The 9,624-nt window shown below is 39.2% G+C and overlaps 1 protein-coding gene across 1 annotated transcript in view; it reads right to left on the bottom strand.

Annotated features, from left to right (window-relative positions):
• Positions 1 to 5,056: 5,056 nt before the first annotated feature.
• Positions 5,057 to 9,624, bottom strand: part of DEPDC1 (DEP domain containing 1) — a 31,988-nt gene continuing 27,420 nt past the window's right edge. The window contains exon 13 of the transcript XR_009213721.1: positions 5,057 to 5,245. The gene's annotated coding sequence lies outside the window, so the exon portion shown is untranslated. The remainder of the gene's footprint in view (positions 5,246 to 9,624) is intronic.

Genomic DNA, 9,624 nt, shown 5'->3' with positions numbered 1-9,624 from the left:
TTTTAATATATGACGCAAGGTTGGAAAACACTAGAGTAGGATATGTGAGCTAACTGAAACAAGGCAGACACAGTAGAGTGTATTGATGGCTGTTTCAAAGAAGGAAAAGTTTAAAAGGCAAGCTCTAAACAGAAGCAGATCAGACATAAAGGCAGAGGATCTTGGACTTATTGGACAGAGAGGACTTCAAAATTGAGGTTGTTGAGTGACGTTAGTGACTCTGAGGACAGGCTCACTGCTCTAGACTTTCCTATTTGGTGCTTCGTCTAGAATCTTCTAATCAGTTGAGTTTAATATGTCAAACGCCAAGTCCCTGTGGATCTTAATATGCCCAGTGCCCAGCACCATTGTCACTTGATACATAATGCTGAAATTAAAATAAAACGGATTCCATAAAGATGGTGAGGAAATCTTGTGCAGAGGAATTCTTCCCATTACGAATGATTGAAAAGGGTTTTTGTTGTTGTTGTTATTTTGTTTTTGTTTTCTGGCTGAGATGGTAAATGTACACATATCTCTTTAACAATGATAGGACAACTTCACTTCCTCAGGTGGTTTAGCCTCTGGATCTTGTGGAAAAGAAATGCCTTTTGGTGTGACAGGAGCTCTGTAAAGGTGTTCATGTTCTCAGATGATCCAGAGATTGCCATCAAATTATCATCACCATCACATAGTTTATCCTCTGAGGCCTTTTGTTTCCTGGTGCAAAGGTAAATTGTTTCACCTTCCTGTGCCTCAGTTTCTTCATTGTAATATAGCAAGAATAATTGTACATACCTCAAATAATTCTTGTAAAAAATAAATTATTAATGTAAAGTGCTAAAAATAGTGTCTGGCAACAAGTTCTCAGTAAATTGTTAGCTATTATTATTATTGTCAGTTAAGAATGAGAGTAGCTAAGGTACTAGAGGGAAGAAAGAAAAAAATCATTGGACAATGGGGAAGATTGACAACAATGGTGGCCCAAATTTATATTTTCCCTGTTTCCATGCTCTCTGCAACGTGTCTGGGCAACTCCTCCTATCAAGAGATGAGTCTGTTTTTCCAACTCTTAAATCTGGGCTGGCCATGTGACTCCCTTAGGCCAGTAAAATGCAGTGGAAGGGACAGTGCACCAGTTCCAGGCCTAATCTTCTGCAGGCCTTGAACAATTCCACTTTATCTTTTGAGATTTTGCCTCTGTCTTGAGAAAAAGCCCAGGGTAAACTGCTAGAGAATAAGAGACCGCATGAAGCAGAAATGATACATTTCAGCTGAGGCCATTCTACAGCAGCCAAGACCAGAAAACTTGCCCTTCAGATTCCAGGTGAAATTGATCACCTACAGAATTGTAAGCTAAATAAGTGTTCATTATTTTTAAGTCTCTAAATTTTGGGGTGGCTGTTTAATGCAAACATAGTTACCTGATACAAACCATAATTAAAAATAAGGGACAGGCATTAAGAAATAAATATTTGCTTTGCTCTGAGCCACCTATTATTAGCAGTTAACTAATCCTATAGAACATATTATCATATAATTTAAAATTTGAGGTAGACCTTAAAGATCTCTTGGTGGAAAATACTCAGTTTACAGGTGAAGAGACTAAGACCCAAAGAGGTGAAGTGATTTGTAAAAGATCGTATAGATCATTGTAAACCTTGATTTACAAGGTGGTAGCAGAGTAATAAAAAAGGCAAACCATAGCAAATGAATATCAGTTTTGGAAACGTAGTAAAGAAAAATGCTCAGAAACTCTTCTCATAAGACAGAAGAGAATGACATGTGGAGAGCTTAGGAGAGCAGCTCTGCCTGAGTGGGGATTCTCCCATCATTAACAGTATGCACACGCTTCTCAGCTCTCTTCACCAAATATGCTCCATGTTTAAGACCATAACCAGAAGCTACTGGCTGGAGGGACCACATTTCTTTGAAGTTTCTTAAAAATTCATATAGCCTACCCCATAAAATACTATGCTTATATGAGTACATCCTTTTTCTTCTCCAAAATGTTATGACAAATTGATTCTGCAGAAAGATGGGTCCTATCTGTCCTGTGTGTTCACTTATGCCCTGGCATATGACCTTGAATGCTAATGGAAAAGCACATTGGGTCAAGATGGTGGGGCAAAACAGTCACATGCTATGCACTGAGGACTCAGTAGTTAGGCCTCAAGTTTTCTCTGTGGGTTCCTCATTGTGAGTCATCCCTCGCTCACTCACTTCACAAATGTTTATTGAGTGTCTTCTATGTGCCGTACACCGTTGAGGCACTAGAGACACAGCAGCAAGCAAAACAAAAACTGCTTTCAAAGAATGTATTAGTTTCCAATTGCTGCTATAACAAATTACCACACATTTAAGTGGCTCAAAACAACACAGATTTATTATCTTATAGTTCTGGAGTTCAGAAGTCTAAAATAGTTTCAGGCTTCCCTTTCTTCACCCCATCTAGCCCTTTGCTTGGACCTCGCTTCCTTCCCTTGTCCATCTGGCAAATTCCCAGCATCTGTCACAACAAACTCTTTCTGAAGCCCCTGGGGGATAAGACATTCCCTTGCTGCTTCCAGTTTCTAGAGGCTGCTTATAGTCCTTGGCTTGTGGCACCCTCCTCCCTCTGTTAAATCAGCAGCACAGCATCTTCTCTCTCTAATTTCTGCTTCCGTCTCCACACCTTCTCTCTTTGACTGATCCTCTTGCTTTCCTCTTATAAGGACTCTTGTGATTTATTGAGTACATCCAGATAATCCAGGATAATTTCCTCATCTCAGAATTCTCACTTTAATCACTTATGCAAAGTTTTATTTTATCACATAAGGTAACATAATCGCAGGTTTTGGACATTAGGATGTGGACTGACTTGGGGCCCCATTATTCTACCTACCAAAGGAGGTTATATTTTAGTAAAGCTCATTTTTCTTTTCTTTTTTTTTTTTTTTTTTTTTGAGGTGGAGTCTCTCTCTGTCACCCAGGCTGGAGTACAGTGGTGTGTTCTTGGCTCGCTGCAACCTCGCCCTCCCAGATTCAAGTGTTTGTCCTGCCTCAGCCTCCCCAGTAGCTGAGACTACAGGCACATGCCACTGCACTGGGCTAATTTTTGTATTTTTAGTAGAGACGAGGTTTTGTTATGTTGGCCAGGCTCGTCTTGAGCACCTGACCTCAGGTGATCCACCTGCCTTGGCCTCCCGAAGTGCTGGGAATACAGGCATGAGCCACTGCACCTGGCCATAAAGCTCATCTGTACAGGATGAAGTTGAAGTTCTTGAATATGACTCAAATGAATTTCTGTGATATTCTTTCTTCCTAGCCCTATCTCTAGTAATTCCCTACTACAAATACATAGTTCAGCAATCCTGACCTTCTTCTACTACCCTCCCCACCTCGGAACACCTCTGCTATTCTCACCCTTGTAATTTCCAGCTGTCTGCCAGGCCATACACCCCCATTCCCCTTCTCTACATCTCTACACCCTTTGTCTGGCAAAATACTCAGCTAGGGCATCACTTTGTCTCAGAAATGGGGCCTCTCCCATTTACTCTCAAAAGATCTGTGCCTGCCTCTACCACCAACTTCATCACACTATATAGATCTGTTTAGGTGTTGCCTGTCTTGCTCCATTAGTTGAAAAGCTATTTGAGAGCAGGGAAGGTGTCATTCATTTTTCTAGCCCCATCACTTAGCATAGTACCTGGCACAAAGTAAGGGTTTAAGAAATGTTAAGTGAACATGTGAGTATCAATGAAATTGTTTATCAGTTAATTAGGAGAGGAAGAAGCAGGGGAAAAGAAGGGGAAAGAGTTTTTATCTTGAGTTGTTAAGAAAGTTTAGTAAAGAGTGGATCTCTGCTGGGTGTGGAGAAGGAACAGCAGACAAGGGGAAGAAGTGATGAGATATACATGACTTTCAGGCAGTGAGGATAATGAGCCTGAGGCGCTGAAGCCTCAGGGCCGCATTTCTCAGCAGGGTTGCTTTTGATGTGTGCCTGCTTTGATCCCTGCTGTGTAGCTATGGCCCAGGATGTTCTGGAATGAAGAAAATCTACTTATTATATCCTGTTCTCGGGATCCATGGTGTGTGAGAGAAGAAACACTAGGGGAAAGAAGTGGTTTCCTGGTGGCAAAATAAAATCATTTCCCAAAGGTAAATAGTCTTTCCAACATGGTGGAGCACTGAAGCAGAAGAGAACATGCAGAGAGAGGACATGATACTGTAAGGTAGAGAGACATGGAACGCAACATAAAAGCTGAGATAAGATCAAATAGACAAATGCAGAAGGGCTGCATCCCACGGGAGAGGGGAGCAAACTGTTCTGTTCATGGGAGCAACAGGACACTGGGCCGTAGGTGGAGAGAATTTTTCTGCCCCTTGGACAAAATATGAGAACACAGGAAGTGACACTTCAAATGCCCCTACACCAAGGAAAAGGGCAACACAGGTGGGCAGATCATGACTGGCAGAGAAACACAGAAGTAAGGAGAAACACAGAAACACACTGCTACCCCTCCCTGTATGGGAGGCCAAGGGGAACTTCCAATTGTGTAGTTTAGTTTTAGAAGTATAAATTCTGTCACTAATTCTGTTCAAATTAAATCAACCTTATTAAATGTAACTGGGATATGAATTCAGTTATTCTCAAAAACTCCTTTTAGAAATAGTTTTCATTTTAGAAATGTTAAATGTGTACACTAGTCAGGTCCTGTTGACCATCGCAGACTAACCTAGGGTAAGTGTATTGCTATGTTAATCTGCCCAGGTTGTCAGAAAGAGAGAGGAGAATGTCATGAACTCTCAAAGGAAGGGAACGTGTGGAACATGCTTTGGAGAATTATTGTTTGAAAGAAAATCAAACACTCCGATGCCACACATATTAAGCAGTTTAAAGAACAAACGACTGGGGTGGTCCCTGAGCAAATACTTGATGGGACTTGATTTGAAAAAGAAGCACTTTTTAGAATATGCTATATTTTATGGTTAATTGTCTTAACCCTACATCCCAGTATTCAAAGGGGTATATAAGTGGAAGTCAAAATCACTACAGTTCTCCTACAAAGGTCTAAATTACATGTTTCAAGCCATGGCAAGAACCAAGGCAAGACCCTTGTCTATTTTAATCAACATTAGTATAGTTCCTGCCCATGATGAACACTCAAAAACAGTTGATAAGCTGGGTGTGATGGCTCATGTTTGTAATCCCATCGCTTTGAGAGGCTGAAGCAGCAGGATCACTTGAGGCCAGGAGTGGACAATACAGCAAGACCCCGTCTCTCTGAAAAATAAAACAACAATTAATCAGGTGTGGTGGTGGCACCTGTGGTCCCAGTGACTACAGAGGGTGAGGCAGGAGGGCCACTTAAGCCTAGGAGTTGGAGACTGTAATGAGCTATAACTGTACCACTGCACTGCAGCCTAGGCAACAGTGTGAGACCCTGTCTGTCTTAAAAAAAAAAGATAGAATGAACATAAGGGATGAGAAGCTGAGGCATTGAGTCTGTAAAATTTGTGCTTATGAATGGGGATAATAACTAGGATAAAAGTCATGATTTCCCAAAGATGTGTGAGCCATTGAGGCTAGATTTTTCTGTGGTTTAATCCTAGGAGAAAGTTAATAATATTCATTCCTGCATTTTTATTGCATGTCCATTGTATGCTAAATATTGAGCTGGATAATTTAGCTATATTGTTTCTAATCCTCAGAATAAGGTCCTATCGTGTTATCCTGGTTTTACAAATGGGGAAATAGCTTATGAAAAGTTAAACGACTTTTCCAAAGTTGCATAGGTAGTAACACTACATAGGTAGTAAGTGGCAGAATGGTGACTCAAACCTAGATCTGACTGCTACATATTTTCTACTCATACTATAGTATCACAAACAGTGTCTCTATTTTTAAAAGCTTTATTCCTTGTCATAAAATTAGTACATATTCATGATTATAAATTTGGAAAATATAGAAATATTTAAGAAAAACAAATCAACCGCGATACCTCCAGTTTTGTAAAGATATGGTAATACAACTGATTCTCATGATTTGTAGAAGTTCTATAAAGTCACTGCAAATACTGAATTAGTGAATACTGAACTTTTGCTCCTAGCAGATACACAAGATTAGGCTACTGTAAGCCCAACATTTTTATCAATCAATCAATACATTACCTTATTTTATATTTATTGCTATTATAAAGACACATTATTTTATATATATTGCTGATTCATTACATCGAACTCACAGCCAACAGCACTATAACTCAGACCTGAATGAAGTTTATCTAACATACGCGTTTCCTCTGTAAGTGAGGCACACTGGCCTTGTCCTCAGGGACTCTAGACAGTACCTCAGAACCAGACTTCGTGGCCATTTCAGACAGTGAAATCGGCAACAAAAAGCAGAAAAATGTGGCACTAAACACACCTCAAAAAGGACACTTGTTTACAGTAGAAGAGCTGAAACAAGATGGTAGAATATCACCTTGTTTGACTTTGATGAGAAATGTGTATGTTGGGTGACTCAAATATTACACCATTCTGGGTATGTCTTTGAATAGCCGTGAAAGTGCTGCAAGTACTGATTTGGGGGTTACAAATACATTTTAGCAAGTAGGTGAATTTGCAAACATAGAATTATGAATAATGAGGATTGACTGTTTCCTTCTGAGGAGTCAAAAATCTGATTGATTTTATCAAAATCAAGAAACTATAGAAGAGGACTTTTCAGAAACATTTTCAAAGCTTTCTTTTTTTTTTAAATTATACTTTAGGTTTTAGGGTACATGTGCACAATGTGCAGGTTTGTTACATATGTATCCATGTGCCATGTTGGTGTGCTGCACCCATTAACTCGTCATTTACATTAGGTATATCTCCTAATGCTGTCCCTCCCCCCTCCCCCCACCCCACAGCAGTCCCCGGAGTGTGATGTTCCCCTTCCTGTGTCCATGTGTTCTCATTGTTCAATTCCCACCTATGAGTGAGAACATGCAGTGTTTGGTTTTTTGTCCTTAAAGCTTTCTTATGTACAGACTTTGGCGCCACAGGCCTGACACAGACCTATCTTTCCATTTATGTCATTTAACATCTTTCGAGTAACTTCTAAGTATATGTTAATGTAGGAGCCAAGGGAAAATATCTACCTTGTGAAGGTTCACTGAAAAATCACATGACAAAAGCCAGCTTGGAGAAAAGGCATATAAATCTATTAGCATGCACATGGGGAGAGTCACGGAGTGATGAAATTCAGAAACTCATATACTGTCTGGAGGATACAGAAAAAATAGGGGCTCCGAGCATGGCCCAAAATAGATGATGGTGGTTAAATTAGGTTATATTGGCAAGACACGTTATGGGAGAGAGGAGAAGAGGAGGCCTGGCTAGCAAAGATGGTCTTGTTATATAAATGAAACCTCACAGGTAGTAACCCTCAAAGAGAATGGATGGTAAATGTTTCTTTCAGACCTTTAAAGGGTTCTGACTCTCAGTTAACCTTTCCTAGATCTGGACAACGGAATGCCTGCCTGCATCAGTGCAGATTCTCTACAGATGTAAATCTCCTCCACAAAAGACAGCTTGTTAGAGCTACTTCTGTTTACAGGATTTCTAAACAGCTATCTCAAAATATGTCAAGGAAATATGTGTTGGAGTCAAACAGTTTGATTTACTTCACTAGGTACTGTGATAGGTATTGGAGTTAATAAAAATGAACAAGAAGGTTCTTACTATCCAGAAACTCATGGTTTGATGGAAGAAGCCAGGCATATAAACAAAATATTTTAACAAAATGTGGTAAGTTCAGTAGTGGACACAGATACAGGGTCTTTTGGGAGCACACACAGGAGGAGATCCACTTAGTAGGGTAGGTGGTGCCTCCGCTGAGTACTAAGAAATTAGTCTGATTTAGTCAGGTGAAGGGTGGCAGAGATTGGTGACTATTACTGTGGATACTATGCAATAACATAGTAGATGTTAAAGTCTAATAAATTTGATTCAGAAGTCTTTGGAAACTACAGGTAAGACGATTAATTACCAATTCTTCTAGCCTGTATCTTCCAGAGAGCACAGATTTTATTGTATCTCTTCTAGCCTAACCTGCAATGTTTGCACCATCATAGTATGAGGAATACATGTAACGTGCCTTAAGTGTTTTGTTTGATAGGTAAAGAATCTTGTCTTCTTGTAGCATGTACCAAGGTAACTGTACTTACGTTAGTTTTCCACATAGATGGTAGGCTGACTTCAAGGCAGAGTGCTTTGTTAAAAAGTCTGCAAATAGAAACCGTTGTCTACTACATGACAAAGAGCTAGCAGTTGAATATGTCTAGCTCAGCCTCTGCTTCCTGAGAGAATTATAGGTAGTTTATTTTAATCAATTTTGAGGAAAATTGTATACAGATTCCCTTGAGTATATTTTATGATTTCAAAGGAAATTTATACGAAATCTGAATTGCTCTATTAAACTTTTTTTTTTCTATCTTGTTATACTTAGAAGCAAAGATTAGATGGTGAGAGATAATTCTTTTTTGTTTTTTTTTGTTTTTGTTTTTGCTTTTTAAAACAGTGTCTCACTCTGTTGCCCAGGCTGGAGTGCAGTGGTGCAGTCATGGCTCACTGCAACCTCAAGCTCCCTGGGCTCAGTGCTCCTCCCATTTCAGCCTCCCAAGTAGGTGGGACTTCAGGCCTACACCACTGGGCTAATTTTCATATGTTTTGTAGAGATGGGGTTTCGCCATGTTACACAGGCTGGTCTTGAACTCCTGGGTTCAAGCAATCTGCTTGTCTCGGCCTCCCCAAGTGCTGAGACTACAGGCATTAGCCACCATGCCTGGCCTTACCGTCCATTTTTAATGTAAGGGTAGTCTCATATATTTTTCTTTTCTAGGTGTTTTTTTTTGTTGTTATTTTCAAAAAGTAATATTGTACATGATTGAAATTGAAATAATACCAAGGATATACACATTAAGAAATAAGACCCTTTTATAGCTCCAAAATTCAGCAACCACTATTTATCAATTTCTTATAACTATCTAACAGTAATATTCTATGCAGGTATTAACATATACATCTATAGCTAAATTTTAAAGGATGTCAGAATGAAAAGAGGTGGATAAGTTTTCTAGGAAGACAGTTCCTTCATACTCTATTTTCTCTAAAAGGGTAATGATATGTTCACAACTTTTAAATTTTCTGGGCACAAAAGCAATAAATGGTCTACAGATACTTCTGTTTTAAATTCAAGGAAAAGGGCACTATTATCAATTGAGGGTATACTGTATGCACATTCTGTACTAGGCACTTTATACATGTCATTTGAACTGTCAAACATGTAATGAAGAAAATATTATCCCCATATTATAAATAAAAAGCCTGCATCTCAGAAAGTTTAAGTAACATTTTAAAGGTTTCACACAGCTGGTAAGTAAGAGCCCCAAGAACGCAGTTCTGTGTGATCCCCAAAATCCATGCTCATTCCATATATATTCCAGATGCTGTGCATTATGTGTGATATTTTGATTATAACTATAGACAGTCAATATTAGCTTAGTGGTTAAAAAATTTCTATCAGAGATCTGTACCTGTAAATTCACCCTTTTAAAATTTGTGAATAACATCACTTTGTATTTGACATTATAAAGCTATATTTAGTAGAGCCAAATC

The sequence above is a fragment of the Hylobates moloch genome, unplaced genomic scaffold (genome assembly GCF_009828535.3).
Source record: "Hylobates moloch isolate HMO894 unplaced genomic scaffold, HMol_V3 SCAFFOLD_5, whole genome shotgun sequence".
In the NCBI taxonomy this organism is placed as follows: domain Eukaryota; kingdom Metazoa; phylum Chordata; class Mammalia; order Primates; family Hylobatidae; genus Hylobates; species Hylobates moloch.
Note: the sequence above shows the minus strand (reverse complement) of the source record. Positions and strands in the feature narration are given on the sequence as shown.